The sequence below is a fragment of the Lepidochelys kempii genome, chromosome 25, assembly GCF_965140265.1.
Source record: "Lepidochelys kempii isolate rLepKem1 chromosome 25, rLepKem1.hap2, whole genome shotgun sequence".
NCBI classification, from domain to species: domain Eukaryota; kingdom Metazoa; phylum Chordata; order Testudines; family Cheloniidae; genus Lepidochelys; species Lepidochelys kempii.
In genome coordinates, this window is record NC_133280.1 from 7,108,778 (window position 1) to 7,126,036 (window position 17,259).

General features: G+C 47.3%; 1 protein-coding gene across 4 annotated transcripts in view; it reads right to left on the bottom strand.

Moving 5' to 3' along the window:
- LINGO3 (leucine rich repeat and Ig domain containing 3) overlaps positions 1 to 17,259 on the bottom strand; it is a 109,371-nt gene that overhangs the window by 80,595 nt on the left and 11,517 nt on the right. Inside the window, exon 1 of one of the 4 annotated variants that reach the window (XM_073324105.1) lies at positions 3,167 to 3,232. The exons of the other annotated variants lie outside the window; for them this stretch is intronic. The gene's annotated coding sequence lies outside the window, so the exon portion shown is untranslated. Of the gene's footprint in view, positions 1 to 3,166; positions 3,233 to 17,259 lie in introns of those variants that run through there. 4 annotated transcript variants of the gene reach the window in all.

The following is a 17,259-nucleotide window of genomic DNA, read 5'->3' on the forward strand; positions in this document are numbered from 1 at the left end:
AACTAAACACCTACGTATTTTACCCTTCTCTCCCCAAAATCACATCTGAACAAAACCCCTGGAATGCTCAATGCAGAGTCAATTCCTGCTGCTCGCTACCCCTCTTCCCGCATTTGTATGTTTTCTACCTAGATCATAAAGTCTCTGGGGCAGTGACCTCGCCTTCAGACCCTTTTGCACAGAGCCTAGCACACAGTTAGCAGTAGGATAATGCCACAATAACATCTTTACAAGAACACCTGAATTTAAGTGCATTAGACTCTCCATATCCATTACTTTGACTGATCATTTCCATGCGTTTGAATGATTAGGGTCTCAACTGTAATGTTCTTGGTAGATATTTTTGGTAACTCATGTCTCCTAGCAACCTTAAACTTCAAGTTGACTAAGTTTGTTGTCTGGAAACCTATTATAATTTCATCTGCCTTTGAAATGGGACCCAGAAGCACTTTAATACATGGATTAAAAGAGTCACCTGTGGTTTCACATATTGATCCTTCAGTTCTGTTGCCGAACTGTTATTTATTAGCTCGATTCCAGTCTTAGAATCATAGAAGATCAGGGTTGGAAGAGACCTCAGGAGGTATCTAGTCCAACCCCCTGCTCAAAGCAGGACCAATCCCCAACTAAATCATCCCAGCCAGGGCTTTGTCAAGCCTGACCTTAAAAACCTCTAAGGATGGCGATTCCACCACCTCCCTAGGGAACCCATTCCAGTGCTTCACCACCCTCCTAGTGAAATAGTGTTTCCTAATATCCAACCTAGACCTCCGCCACTGCAACTTGAGACCATTACTCCTTGTTCTGTCATCTGCCACCACTGAGAACAGCTGAGCTCCATCCTCTTTGGAACCCCCCTTCAGGTAGTTGAAGGCTGCTATCAAATCCCCTGTCACTCTTCTCTTCCGCAGACTAAATAACCCCAGTTCCCTCAGCCTCTCCTCATACGTCATGTGCCCCAGCTCCCTAATAATTTTCGTTGCCCTCTGCTGGACTCTCTCCAATTTGTCCACATCCCTTCTGTTGTGGGGGGACCAAAACTGGACACAATACTCCGGGTGTGGCCTCACCATTGCCAAAGAGAGGAGAATAATCACTTCCCTTGATCGGCTGGCAATGCTCCTACTAATACAGCCCAATACGCCGTTGGCCTCCATGGCAACAAGGGCACACTGCTAACTCATATCCAGCTTCATATCTTAGGCCAGGTCTACATTACAAACTTACATTGGTATAACTACATCGCTCAGGGGTGTGAAAAATCCACCCCCCTGAGCAACGCTGTTATATTGACCTTGTCCCTGGGGCAGACAGCGCTGTGTCGATGGGAGGGCTTCTCCTGTTGACATAGTTACCGCCTCTCCTGGAGGTGGATTAGTGTCTTCACTGAGGTACTACAGTGGTGTTTCTGCATCAGTACAGCTGTATCATTTGACGTGTAGACCTGCCCGCAGGTTCTTATTGAGAGAGGTAGGGTGATTTCCTGCAATATCCTCATTAAACCCGATTGTATTAAGTTTATGTATTATTGTGGGTCAGGATTGTATGTACCTCTCTGGAGGGAGATGTGATGTGAGGTCTGTGTGTTCAAAGAACTGTACTGAAAACATGCCAGACAGGATAAGAAGTGTGAAGTGCATTTCTTGGGAAATACCCAGGGGGCAGTGAATGTAATTTCCCCCACCTCTGGTTATGCAGAAACCCAGCCTTTGGAAGCTAGGCCCTGAGGAGTGGGTCATTGTTTGCTGGTGAACTGTTCCTGGAGACAAGATCAAAGGCCCGAGCTGTATAAAGGAACAGCTGAACTGCTAACCCGGGGTTCTGGTGCTGAATCTGAGACTGTTTTGAAGTTGTAACCACAAGGAAACCCGGTTGTCAGACCTTCAAAACCCACATCTACCAGAGCCCAAGGTTGGAGTCGGGGTGACCTCTGGGAAGCTTTTTAGCATGCGTGTACGTTCTTTGATTGTTTTTAATGGGTGCTCTCTGTAATGCTTTCACCTTAAGAATAAATGTGCTTGCTTAGGAAGAGCTGGGTGGTATCTTGTAACTGGGTAGTTCATAACCTCTGGGGAGAAAGCAAAGCACAGATGCTAGCCTGTTGAGACCCCACGGCTGGCTGGGAATATTATAGCGCAGGCAGGGAACTGTGCAGCCTGGAAAAACCCTAGTCAGGAAGGGAAGAGACGTGGTTCTCTGCCCAAGAGACGGGACAGCTGAGGAGGCTGAAATGGGTGCCCTTGGTGGATCACGAGTGGGTAACACAGGTACAGTTGACCTGAACTCTTCCCTTGTAGCTCCCCCTTACTGTAACATCAGAGATCCCTGCAATCTTTAATGCACTCCAGCGAGGCAAGGCAGGGCTTTTATCCCCACTGTACAGATGGGGAACTGAGGCCCAGAAGGACAAAGGGTAGGACTTTTAGCCTGTCTCTCCCCACAGCCACAGCCGGGAGAGACTATATCCTCTCCTTTCCCTGGTGGAGGAAGAACACATATACCAAACGCTGCGCTAAGGCAGTCATACGTAGGGCTCCATCCTGCTCCCGGTGCAGCCAATGGCAAACTCCCGTCACTTCAGTGGGAGCAGGGCCAGATTCACGGTGACGCCACCGCCAGTAATGTCCTGCAAAGACAACAGCTGCCCCTCAGAAGAACTCAGCTGGCGCTGACATTAGTTGACACCTATATAGACATGAACAGGCCTGACATGGTCCACCCCATAGAGGGAAATAACAGCTATACACACAATCTTGTTACAGACCTAACCACCTCAGTTAAGAGCTAAGAAAGCTCCCACTCCTCTGGTCCTCCAGGAATGCCTCCAGCGAAAACATCCAGGGCTTCTTTATATATCATAAAGTAGAAGAGAGAGAGAGAGAGAAAGAAAAGAAAAGAAAAGAAAAGCAGAAACCCCTTTTATTTCCATTTGCAAGTACTTTAAATCAGTGGCTCACCGGCTTCCCAGACTCCTGTACCCCTTTCAGGAGTCTGGTTTGTCTTGTGAACCCCGAGTTTCACCTCTTTTTAAAACGACTTGCTTACACAATCAGACCTAAAAATACACAAGTGTCACAGCACACTAGGACTGAAAAATGGCCCACTTTCTCATTTTTACCATATCATTTATAAAATAAATCGATTGGCATACAAATATTGTACTTACATTTTGGTGGATACTGTATTGAGCAGTATAAACAAGCCATTGTCTGTACGACGTTTTAGTTTGCACTGGCTCGGCTAGTGCTAGTAGCCTGTTGTAAAACCAGGCAAATCTCTGGATGAGTTGCTGTACCCCGTGGAAGAGCTCTGCCTACCCTGAGGGGTTCACATGTACCACGGGTGGAGAACCACTGCTTTAAAGGGCAGCGTGGGAGGCTGGAAAGTTGCATGATTTTTAGGAGGGACACAGCATGCAAACAAAACGGTCTGTGCACAAACCCCCTCAAGTGGAAGAAAGGGGGAGATCAAGAACACCTGGGAGAAAAAACTGCTATTTCAGCGGAATTAATTCAATGGGGGAAGGTGGGGAGGGGAAGTGGAGGACAGAAATTGAAACTGTGGTAGGAACTCCCCTTTAAAGCATAGCTGGTCATTGCCAAAGTAGCACGAGGCCATTTCTTCCTGATAATTCAGCTAACAGTGGGATCTATTGGAACGTGGAATGACTCTCCCCTGGGAGGTGGTGGCAGTCCGATTGCTTAGGACTTTTAAAACTAGACCGGGCAAGGCCTTGGAGAATCTCCTGATTGGGGATGAAGTGGAAGAAACAGGCAAAACCGAGCGTTGCCAACTTTACCCCAAGCCTGGTGTTCTTTAGTGTTTTCCTTAAAGTCCCAGCTCTTGGAGTCCTGTGCTGGCACGTGAATCTCTGCTTTCATTTTAAAAAAAATGTCTAATCCTCATGGCTGTGAAAAAAATATCTTGAAAATACGACCCTCATTTATCCTAACAACTCAAAAGCCAGATGGTAAAAAGCCATCCCCAACAACCCTGCCAAAATAAACCAACCAACCAACCCAACAAAAAGGGAGCAAAATTGGTTCGTTAAAAAAAACAAACAAAACCCACGAGATTTTTAGAACCAATCTCCCGATTGTTTGAATGGACGGAGGTTGCCGGCACTGCCTGATTCTCTCCCATCTCTGAATTCTAGCAGAGTACAACAGTCTCCGTGTGGCTGTGTGTGTATTAGGTGCTACAGCCACAAACGAGAGCGGCAATGCGACAGCTCTGCAACTAAAATATATTGCATCAAATCTGTGCCCCGCCCCCCCCCGCCCTGAGAAATTTCAGGATTCTTACTGTACTGTACACTGTAGCTCCTGGTAGCTTGTCAGCAGCCGTGGAGAAGAGGTGCGCGCACTTTTAAAGCGAGTGCTACTGCTTGAGTCAGAGGAAAAAATTGAGAGAGGTCAGCAGCATAGGGCCTTTGACCCACAGTTTAGCTGCTCTGCTGGCATCCTGCAGAGGGCACTGTTGGCACACGTCCCCTAGCCAGTACGCTATCATCTATAAAAGTAAGTCAGACACATTCGAAACAAGCCTTGTTTAAAGTAATTACGGGCTTGGTCTGGCTTCTGATCGACCTTCGTAGTAACAGGTAATTTTTGCTGCTGCCATTATTAGCACACGGGGATCCGTTACAGGCTCTGGATTTGCAATGGATGTTTTCTATTCGATGTCAGACGTGGAAGAGCTTTGGCGCTAGGCCCCACACAGGACATTTCTGCACAAGTAAAACAGGACCACAGACAGGTCAACAAAAATAGTAAGTAAAATGTAGCTGCCCTGGCTTTCCTGAGGAAAGTGACCTCCATTTATTATTTGTTATATGACAGCAATGTCCCCAGCACTGGATGAGACACAAAGAGACCCTCTTTACCCTAAGAGAGATGCACAGAGAAGGTGAGGAATCCAAAGGGAGCTACATAACTAAACCAAATGAAAAACAACAACTCCTCACTGCTTGTGGGCATTGTGAAAAATGCTGATTGGGAGGTGTCTGAAAGAGGACAGAGAGGCCATAATGCATTCGAGGAGGACGTAGAGGAAGGTTCAGAGTTTGGAGCAGAAGAAGATTCTCTGGCATCAAGTCTGACGTTAGTGGGTGTGAGCAGAGGGGGCGTGGAATATACTCAGAGATGGAGACCAGAGTAGGGTTGTATACAACCTCTCTCTCATTTTTAAGGCTTAAATCCGATGCAGTAGGTGGCTTCTGGCATCCTCTATGGAACCTGAAACCATGGGCCAAGGAGCAAAAGATCTGTTGAGCCCTTAGAACTATGCACTGGCCTCTTCCATTAACACACCAGTGCCTAGATGTTCCTCCCCCACATAGACCATCATAGTTCTCAGATGAAGCAGGATGGAGCATTGCTGGCAGCGAACAGGATCAGACGCAGCACAAGGGTTTCCTAGAATCCTACAGTACAGCAAAGGCCAAGCCACCATTCTTCGCCTCTGCCGTTGCTGCAGCTAAATCCTGCCCTGCCGACGTTTAGTAGATGCTATTGCTCTGTCAAGCCAGGCCACCTGAATGCCAATGCTACTTGACGTAAAATCCCCGGTAGTGTGTCTGGGAGAAGAACAACCACATCCAGGATGCTCCTCCAGACAACAAACCAACCACCCGCTGAAATCAAGCTGGAAGACCAAGACACTCCACCAATGCCACCCCCCATCATGGCTGGTGGAGGATGCTCAGTAACACTCAATACCTCTGCTGGCAGAGATTGTCAACGCCATCTTTAGAGAGGGAAACCTACCCTAAAGCATGCCATATTTCGACCAGTTCTCGAGGAGCTAGCCTTATAGTGTGGCCAATTCTTCCAGCAGACCTTGCGATCAATTGCCCATTTTTGAGACAGATACAGTCATTAAGAGACCAGCAGAGAAATGCTTTCAACACCACGCTCTGACCCACAGACAGCAGAATAAAGATCTACCTCCAACCATCAGCTTAGATTCCCTCAGAGGGAAGGAATTAATTTTTTCCTCACCAGTAATTTAGCAGCGATACGCCTCCCTGCCTCACATAACATGTGCCCTGTAAATGATCTTAACACAATTAACACAAGAGCCTGTCTAACACGCAAGGTCTAAAACCGAGAGCGCTGAGCCTCGCTGGGAGCGAGGAGCAGACCAAAGGCTGCAGTCGAGATGTCAGCTGTGTGCATGAGCGGGAGGATTAAGGAAGGTGGAATTTTTTTTCTGGTTTGTCACAGTTTGTTAATGTTCCTGCTCAGGAAAAGAAAAGGTCACACTTTAGATTTCGTTTATGTCACTTAATCTTCAGTTCACTAATGCACTGTCCTGCTCTCCCTTCCCAGATCAGTATTTGATTACTGTGGTCTTTCCCTTCCAACTCTTACCTGCTGCTAATCTTTGTTCAAAAGTTGATGGCCTTGGCCAACATGAGTCAACAGGTAGTTGGCGGGTGGAACATTGTAGTGTCAACTTTGATGGGTTTCATCAGCAAAGGATCCCACCGAGAAACCAGGGAGATCCAACTGTGGACGTATGATGCTCTGTGTTTTCCAGAGTACAGCTGGAAGAGAGATCAGCATCACAGCGCTGATGGAAATTCTCCTCTAGTGCAAACACTGCAGTGGATCCTCTCCAACCCCGAGTTCCTACAATAGCAATCGTTACCACAGGACCTGAGGGTCTGACCCATTGAGAGGCGAGCAGGTATCCTGGCTGTGTTGAGTCAGGATTGGGGAGTAAATGAGATAGACATTCCCGCCTATGAGTACTCTTGGTCACCCATTGTGAGATCTGTCGTGCAAAGACGACCTGACTAGAAACCAGATGGTGACCGGAAGTGAGAGCGAAGCCGAGGAACTTGTTATTCAAACTGAGGTGAGAATAAATGGAGAACTAAGAAGTGGCTCTGTCTGTGCGTAAGTGGAGATCCAGGGCATGTCCGCATTGCAATTTGACACCCGCAGCTGGCCCGGGTCAGCTGGCTTGGGCTCATGGGGCTTGGGCTGGAGGCAATAAAACCCCACGATGGGGGAGGGTCCCTGAGCCCAGACATTTATGCAGCAGTTTTACAGCCCCCAGCCCAAGCCCCATGAGCCAGAGTCATTGGACCTGGGCCAGCCGCGGATGTTTAACTGCAGTGCAGACTTACCCTCCATGTCCAAACTGCCCTAACCGTTGGGGAACAAATCCATTATCTTACCCCTTTGGTAAAAAGGGACCCAAGAGCCAGGGATTAACCTAACACGCATCTTCCCTCCCGCCTCTCCACCTAGCGGAGAGACAGTCTTCACTCGGACGTGCGACCAAAAATCCCTGAGGATCCATTGAATGGCCACCTCGCCTCAGACCATGCAAATCAGGCCTTGTTTATCACGCTGGATCTGATTGGAGGTCCAGGTTCAAGGGAGTGCCAGCCAGAACGAACTCGGACGCGGTTTGACTGTGCAGCCTCAGGTCCCTCCATCTGTGAGCTGAGAAGAGCAGCCATTCACCAGCTTCACGGGGTTCTCAGCACGTCACGACCGAGTCGCTGCGAGGACGCACTGCCGCGCAGGCTGGGATTGTTCTGTGCAGCACATCGCCTCAGAACGTCACTTCATAACAGTCTTCGCTATTTACCGACTCTGCAGGGCTGCTGTGAGGGTTAGTTTCACGTCCATTAGACATTCTGAAGGTGTAAAGCTCAGGTAAACACTGGGTGCTGGTATTGTGATGGGAAAAGGACTGGAGAAATACCACCTTTGAATGATTTTCCTCGTTTAAATAAAGGACGAAGTAGTGGTTAAGGTGCGATGGAAACACAAGGACTAGAGAATCTGCTACGGTAGTCATCTGACAAATGGCCCCAGTGCCCTCCGAGAGGTGGAGAAGGATACAAATATTAAGCATTTATCATCATGATTTTCTTCCACAGATCTCCTAGCACTTTACAGAGATGTGACGTGGCTTTCCCAAGGTCACACAAAGTCGCAGGCAGAGCTAGGAACAGAACTCAAGCCTCCTGACTCAAAATTGCAGCGTCAGCCAACAGCCCATCATAAATCCCCTATACAGGGGAAGGTATTTCCCGTGGGCAGAGAGCGTGTGTTGGCATGGCTCTCTGCTGTGTACCAGACCTTTTTGGTACTTAACACAAAACGGCACACTCCCGGAAATCTAAAAGCACCAAACAGAAATAAGACAGCGTTACCTACACCCCGCTGACCTCTTTTGGCAGTTTGCAAAGACCCCAAGGCACTTTTTCTAAGAGAAAGGGTGTCAAATAGCAACAGGACTGGCCCAAAACCCCACGTCCACACACCCAAGAACTTCACAAAAGTTCAACTCTCAATTTTGTGACCAGGACCCCACCTCTTGCATGAATGCAAAGGTCCTGGCCTAAGTCTATCTTGAGTAAGTACACGCTCCCTTCGAATTCTTCATGTCACAATCCTACATGGTTGTGTAGTGTTTCTGGGCACCGTTAGGCCCAGTGCTTAATTTGGGGCAGGGCTGAGCCCTGGCACTCCTGGGCTTGCCGGGTCAGTTATGCAAAAAAATTGCTTGATCTCCAGCACCTCTCTCATAACAAATTAAACACTCGTTAAGCCACTGCCATGCTCTGACCCAGAGGTGGCTGGTGCCTTTTCAGTAGCGGGAATGCATTTGGGAAGCACTTGGAACGCCCTGGGGTGCAAGGGGGTCGGGGTGCTGGGGCTTGCCCTGCCATCTCCCGCGCTTCTTCAGGGGACCAGGTTTGGGGTGCTGGGGCTTCTCCTACCCCACCCAGTGCTTCTGCTGGAGAGTGGGGTCGGGTGCAGGGGCTTCCCCTGACTCCCAGCGGCTTCTGCTGGGAATGGGGTGGGGGCTACTGAGGGGGACTTCCCCCATCTGATGGCTACTGTTGTGGAGTAGGAACAGGGGCTGCTGCTACAGGGGGCTTCCCCCTTCCCGCGGCGTCTGCCGGGGAGCCAGGTCGGGGCGCGGGTTCTTCCCCCGTCCTGCCCAGCTGGGGCTCCGGGCTTCCGCTGTTGGCGGATTTTTTCCGGGGCCTCCAGTTGGCCGAAGGCCCTGTCGGCCCAGTGGCTAATCCGCCACTGCCCTGAAGTAGCCAATAAGAAAACATCAAGGCACCCCCGAGAATTTCTTAGGTTTCATTTCTCTGCAAAGAGTCAACGTGGTTTCCAGCCAGCCCCTAGCATTGCAGGCTACTTAAATCTTATGTGATGGCTGTTCTGGGAGCCCAGCTCTTTGCTCCTGTTTGGTGAAGGCCCTTGTCTGCGTTGGACAGCTTGGGCTGCGACCTCACTTTATTCGTCTTATGCTGCACTGAATCAATTCAGATCTTATTTGAATCAACAGCTTGGGTTTACTCTGCTTCTTGCTGCAGGAACCTTTTCTTCCAATTCAGTTTATATTACAATTCTGCTGGGCTGCCCCGGGGCCCTATTTTACATCAACGCTTGGTCTAATTATAGGTTTCCATTGGGGACAAGTATTTGGCCTGGCAGTTTGCAGGCTATTAATCACGCACTAAAATTATTTTAGTCTATGAATTTGCTCCTTTGTCTGGCCAGTTTTTACGCTGCCAAGTAGATTTTTCTTTGCTCAGATGCAGCGTTTAATCAGTAGGCTGAAAATAATATGGCAACAAATCCACAGCCATCCTCAGAGGGTCACGGCTGTCACTGTGCAGCATCCTATGGCCACTCAGAGCTTCGTGGTGACGGTGGGAATAGAACCCACTTTCTCATGGTCCCAAAGCACAAACCTCTGCCACTTTAACTGAAGGAGAGCCTTCCTTAACGGCGGCACAGCTGAGCAGTTCTGAATCCATCCAGCAGAGGGCAGTGGTGCACACACGCACATTCAAAGAATGATGCAAAGCCATTTCCCCAGCAAGGAGTTTTAAAGGTTGTGATGGGAAACCCACAATAGCAAAGCAACCCAACAGGAAGAGGTAATGTGTCCACTGACACCCATGCCCAAGCGGAGATGTGTTGAAGAGACTCGGTGGCCAATTGGTGAACGACACAGTCTCGGTGACAGTAAATTTTCAAGGTTAAAGTTTGAAGGCATGCCCTGATTCACTTCTTCCTCACTTATAACTTTTGTATTGAGTGCAATATATAGGGCTTGCAAAAATGATACCACATTGACATCCCAGGAACTGAAGATCTCCATTCCCTAGAAGAGAGGCACCAGCAACACAAGCTTCTGCCACATCTTTGGCTGTCCTGTGGAGATTTACAAACCGACCTCCCTCATTGACAGTGCGGCAGGGTTTTCTTTTGTTTCAAATTGGCCACCTGGCTATTAGGAACTGTCCTCAGGGCCTCACCTTACTGCACGTTGGCCACCAAAAAGCCATCGGGGGAACAGTTTTGTGGCATCCTGCACTGGATTTGAACTACTGGCCTAGAGCTGAAACGCTCCAGTCCCCAAAGTAAATCCCCAGAGACACCGACAAAGTAAGTCCAATGGACAATCTCTGGTTACAAGCACATTTAACATGAGATGGCTGTTAAAACACAAGAAACTTCCTCTTATCTACCAATGCTTCCCCTTGGGAATACAGCTGGTGGGCATTTTTCAGAAGGACCTCTTCCCCCCCACCACCACAACAGACAGAAACAAATGCATCATGAAATTCGTCAGATTGTTTTGGTCGAAACCACTCCCCATCCTTCCCCCCCAACCCCCACCCCTCAAAAACCGGGGGGAAAAATCTAACCTTTTGTTATTTTTTAAAATGAAACATTTCAGTCCCAAACGACCTTTCGTTGCAAATTTGAGTTCAGTTGTATCCGCAAAGAGGTGAAACACTCAAAACCAAAATGAAATGTTTCGTTTGACAGAAGCATTTAAAAAAAAGCACAAAACAAAAAAAGGTTTTCAGCTCAGCCAGCAAACTGAAAAATCTGTTATTTAAACAGCTTTACCCAGGAGGCAAGAGCCAGAGCAGGCATGAGACATGAACTGTGCTCCAGTGACAGACCTTTGGGCTCCAATGCACCCGTGGGGGAAATTAACTGGAGTTTTCTGATAACTGCACTGACCCCAGGGGGAACAATCTCCCCCAGAGTCTTAGATCTAGGGACTATTAGCGTGACCATCTCTGCTGACCTCAACTGCAGCAGTGATATATAGTCTGACAGTGCTCAAGCCATAAAGGGCTTTATAGACCAATATCAACGAGACAGCGCAGTTATCAGAAAACTGGTGTAAAGTGAGCCCTGCGTCTCGTAGCACCCAGATGTAGCTTCTGAGTAGCTCTCTACAGAGCCCCGGGCAGTGATTACTGTAGGGTTCATAAAGGCCTGAGGTACTGCACAGAGCCCCTGATGGAAAGGGGGGGGTTGCAATCTACTTACTAGCCCTGTGGTGAGCTGGCAGGGAATCCTGGGAGACACTCGCTAAAATTCTCCTTCCAAGCTGGAAAGAACATGGGGGTGATTCCCTGTGTCCGATGGTTTTTTGCTTTTCTGGATCCTGCTGATCCACCCCAACTTATCCCAAAGCCTTTGATAATTCTTCGGAAGAGCCCTTTTTTCTAACCTGTGATGCAAGCTGGTCCGTTTCAAAGGCCAGGTTATCTCCAAAACAATTCCCGGAGGCAGCTATCCCCCTCCAATATCTCCAAGCCCCACTTCATACAGTAACACGTGGAATACTGTTCTATCAATATGTTCATCAAAAGATCGCCCAGGAACGAAGCAGAGACGTTCCTAGCATATGAACCTTGGTCTGGGCTTCTTGTCTGAACCCAGGGCCAGGCTGGGATTTGCTAAGTTCAAACCAGCATAACACAAAGAGAAGAGCAACGGCTCATTAAAAAGGGGTTCTGACCATCGGCTCATTCATACTAAACATGCCTTTCAGCTGAGATGTAAAACCCTGTGCTGCGATCCTAAGGGACTTTACCCCCAGACAGCTGTCGTGTACTTCAGCATCCTTGCCAAATTCCCAGTACGGGCAATTATATTCACTTCCCCTAAATCATCAACCCATCCCAAAAATGTTAATTGGGTACCATATTCTTCTCTATTTCCTGTCCTCCGTGCACCAAAATCCCAACAAAGCAAGATGCTTTGGGGGTTACAGAACCATTAGAAATGTTGCCTGACACATCGGCGCTGCTGAGTGCAGCTTTCATTAGCTGTTAAACCGGTGTGGCATTTCACCTGAGAGGTAGCTGAATTTTGGGGGCTGGGAGGCATTGTCTGGGTACATACACATAGGAGTGCCTAGAGCATTTTAACATCCTTCAGCAGGAAAGGTATGTCTACATGGGAGATCGTATTATTTTAATATGAAAACGTTTTTCTGTGACTAGTATAATATTTTATTTCTTCACTCCGAGTGTTTCCGCTAGACCAGGGGTTCTCAAAACTTCATTGCACTGTGACCCCCTTATAATATGAGGGTTGGAAGGAGTCAGGAGGTCATCTAGTCCAACCCCCCTCTGACAATAAAAATTACTACATGACCCCAGGAGGGGGGATTGAAGCATGAGTCTGCCTGAGCCCCACTGCCCCGGGAAGGGGGAATGAGTGGGGGTCGGTAAAGCTGAAGCACAAGGGCCTGTAACCTGAGCCCCAACATACAGGGTGAAACCCTCAGGCTTCGGCCTTGGCTGGTGGGGCTCAAGCTTTGGCTTCGGCCCTGGGACCCAGCAAGTCTAAGGCAGCCCTGGCGACCCCATTTAAATGAGGTGGCAATCCACTTTGGGGCCCCAACCCACAGTTTGAGAACCGCTGCGCTAGACCCCTTTCTATCCATCTCCTCTAGGAATGAAAGCTGGCAGAACGAACGCATTTTAAGGAACAGTGGGGTTTTAAAAAACAATCCATCATAGAACTGCATAAAAAATTGACATTTAACTGATTCATTACACTCCAACCCACTAGCTACATTAGGCAAAACACTCCACCAGAGCTGAAAGCCGCCTTTCAGTGCTGACAGCGCTTCAGAGACTGCAGTGAAGGCCAGCAGAGAGAGGATAACAAGAGAGACACTTCTCAGAGCAGAACATGGAGGTGGCTTGGAAATTATCTGCTGCCTCTGAATTTTCTGGCAAATTGGCTGTGGCTTTTAAGTTCAAGTGGGCCAGAGGGAAAAGCAAACAGCATTGGGCCAGCGTGAAAAGTAGGTTTTCGTTATTGCGCCTCTCTCGATTCATCTCTCTTTCATGTCCCAGCTCTCTAGCTGGTGTCACCCAGGGGGCTCTTTCATTCATCTTTGCTGATTCCTCATGTCTCCCTCCTCTTGAATTTTTCATGCTCGCCACAGTGCAGAGCTTGCTGGGAGCCGCTGGATGAAATGCCAGCAAATTGCATGGAAGAGGACAGAGGCAGAGGACACTGCCAGGCTCACATACCGGCTCACGGCCATTCCCATTTGGAGTGAAGACAAAATCCAGGAAGAAACCTACGCTAATGAATACAAATACAAAAGAGAAGGGTCACCCAACAGCGTTAATGAAGCCACTGCACACTCCAACCAGCTCTCAAATATATACTCCCTACGTGTGCCCAATTCTGTATCTGGATGTGCCACCTTGGTATCAGAGTTCCCTAAATTTTTTGCATTTTTATTTCCATGCTTTTCATTATTAAGCGGAGCAGATCAGCTGTCCGACAGCAGCTGTAACTCTGCACAGGAGAAGGGGTGATGAGGACTAACTACCATGTGGAATGGGAATTTAGGAAGGCAGATTGTCATTTCAAATGACGGGCGGATCCTCTGGACAGGAATGGATCTGTACACGAAAATGGCAACTTTGCCACAACCATGTTTGCATATATCCGATGGAAAAAGCAGCGAAAGGATGCTTAAAATGGCCCTGCCACATAGCAGCAGCATTTACCGGTACTATCTCTATTCCCTCCTCCTTCCCACCCCCCCCACACTCTCTACTTTTACCCAGCTTGCCTCCTGCACCCAGAGCAACGAAGCTCTTAATGCTGATCCAAGTTGGCATTCGGCCAAATGCTGGGATCGTCACCCCTGTGTTTGCAAAAAAGCACCGTGGGATCATTAACAGCCACAAGTGGAAGGCCTTGGCTTTAGGCCTCGTCTGAAAGAAAAACACATTCAGCAGCACAACAGTGGCCCAGAGTAAAGGAGGTCCCACCCATGGAACTTCCCAGCTTCTGGGGAGTCCTGGGGAAGAGGAAGAATCCGGAGCCCTTTGCAGACAGGATTGCTGCTGCGCTAGGAGCTGTACAACAGGTTCGGGGTCCATGGCTAGGCCTTGGAGGCACTACAGTGGTATCAGTAATAGTCGGAGTACTATTTCCCTCTCTCAAAAGAAGGGCAAGGGGGCAGGGGTGAAAGCGTGGGCTTCATGGTGACGAAGTGTCCCTGCCATGTCAACGCTGGATGGGCTAGCGGACTCCTGGTGGATTCTAACCTTGATTCTTCCACTGACTTCCCTTGTGCAAGTCACAGCCTCAGTCTGTGCCTTAGTTTCCCCTCTGTACAATGGGGACAACAACATTAGTTATCTGCTCCGAGGGATTGGGAGGATTAGTTTGTTTCTGAGCATCACAGTATGTAAGGGTTTGATCCTGCATAGTGCTGAGTGCTCAGGCCCCAAGCTGGCAAAGCATTTCAGCACCTGCCTAGCTTTACCCACGTACGAAGCACCACTGAATCATTGGGGCTCCTCACCTACTTAATGTGAATCGTGGGCTTAAGTGCTTTGCAGGATCAAGACGGGGTTGTTCTGCCCCTTCCTGGATCAACGCCTAAGAGTCTAAGGCTAAATATTATTTTGAGCAGGGCTGTCAATTAATCACAGTTAACTCACGCAAGTAACTCAAAAAAAATTAATTGCACTTATAACAATACCAATTGAAATTTATTAAATCTTTTGGATGTTTTTTCTACATTTTCAATATTGATTTCAATTACAACACAGAATACAAAGTGCACTGTGCTCACTTTATATTATTTTTGATTACAAATATATATACTGTAAAAATGATAAACAAAAGAAATAGTATTTTTCAATTCACCTCGTATAAGTACTGCAGTGCAATCTCTTTATCATGAAAGTGTAACTTTCATGGGGTGAGAGAACCTGGATTTGTGCAGGAAATGGCCCAACTTTATTATCATGCACATTTTGTAAAGAGTTGTCACTTTGGATGGGCTATCAACAGCAGAAGAGTGAATTTGTTGGGGGGGATGGAGGGTGAGAAAACCTGGATTTGTGCTGCAAATGGCCCAACCTGATGATCACTTTAGATAAGCTATTACCAGCAGGAGAGTGGGGTGGGAGGAGGTATTGTTTCATATTCTCTGTGTGTATATAAAGTCTGCTGCAGTTTCCACGGTATGCATCCGATGAAGTGAGCTGTAGCTCACGAAAGCTCATGCTCAAATAAATTGGTTAGTCTCTAAGGTGCCACAAGTACTCCTTTTCTTTTTACAAACAAATTTGTTTACACTGACAGGAGATAATGCTGCCCGCTTCTTATTTACAATGTCACCTGAAAGTGAGACCAAGTGGTTGCATGGCACTTTTGTAGCTGGCGTTGCAAGGTATTTACATGCCAGATCTGCTAAACATTCGTATGCCCCTTCCTGCTTCAGCCACCATTCCAGAGGACAGGCTTCCATGCTGATGATGCTCGTTAAAAAAGAATGCATCAATTAAATTTGTGACTGTACTCCTTGAGGGAAGAACTGTATGTCTCCTGCTCTGTTTTACCCGCATTCTGCATATATTTCATGTTACAGCAGTCTCGATTGATGACTCAGCACATGTTCATTTTACGAACACTTTCACAGCAGATTTGACAACATGCAAAGAAGGTACCAATGTGAGATTTCTAAAAATAGCTACAGCACGCAACCCAAGGCTTAAGAATCTGAAGTGCTGTCCAAAATCTGAGAGGGACGAGGTGTGGAGCATGCTTTCAAAAGTCTTAAAAGAGCAACACTCTGATGTGGAAACTACAGAACCGGAACCACCAAAAAAGAAAATCAACCTTCTGCTGGTGGCATCTGACTCAGACGATGAAAATGAACATGCATCGGTCCTTGGTGCTTTGGATTGTTGTTGAGCAGAACCCGTCATCAGCATGGACGCATGTGCCCTGGAATGGTGGCTGAAGCATGAAGGGACATATGAATCTTTAGTGCATCCGGCACATAAATATCTTGCAATGCCAGCTACAACAGTGCCATGAGAACGCCTGTTCTCACTTTCAGGTGACATTGTAAACAAGAAGCAGGCAGCATTATCTCCTGCAGATTGTAACCAACCTTGTTTGTCTGAGTAATTGGCTGACCAAGAAGTAGGACTGAATGGACTTGTTGGCTCTAAAGTTTTACACTGTTTTATTTTTGAATGCAGTTTCTTTTGTACATAATTCTATATTTGTAAGTTCATCTTTCATGGTAAAGAGATTGCACTACAGTACTTGTATGAGGTGAACTGAAAAATAATTTTGTTTTTTGATTACATATTTGTAATAAAAAATAAATATAAAGCGAGCACTGTACACTTTGTATTCTATGTTGTAACTAAAATTAATATATCTGAAAATGTAGTAAACATCCAAAAATATTTAAAATAAATGGTATTCTATTGTTGTTTAATCACGTGATTAATCACAATTAAGTTTTTTAATCACAATTAATTTTTTTAATCGTTTGACAGCCCTAATTTCCAGTTTTCTTTTCTTGCAGACCAAAACCTGATGCTTCAGGTTAAAATTCTCTCTCATTAACTCACTGTTGCTTATTAAAAAACGAAACCTTAGACAGCTTGATACAGAAATCTGTTTTAGCTATTACTAACATTGGTTTTCCGCCATGGCGTAGGGATGACGGCTGACTCACCGTGGAGCTCCAGGGTTAAAAGTGTGATTTGCTCCAGCTTGAGCTAAAGTGCCCAGGCAGGGCAGTCTGGGGCTCCTTCAGACCCATATCCTCTGTGAATCGGCACAGAATGGGACCTGTAACACACACTCAGCCAGTTACATGTGCACACCGGTTGTTAAGGTCGGCACATCTTAGTCCTTAATATTTATTTAGTCCCGAGAGCATGCTCAGCACTGAGGTATTATTGTAGGATTGCTCCTGGAGGCTGGGGACCCTCCCGATGGTTTTGTCATTGAAGAGCTCCTCAGAAGAGCTGTATCTGCCAGTTTGCTCTCGGCAGGTTGTTACTGAGGGTCGGAATGCACACGGGGGTTTATTATCTTAGGGTTGCTCACAAGTGCCAGACAAGTGGCATTAATTATAAAGGAGCACTGAAGTATTTGGTTCTTTTAA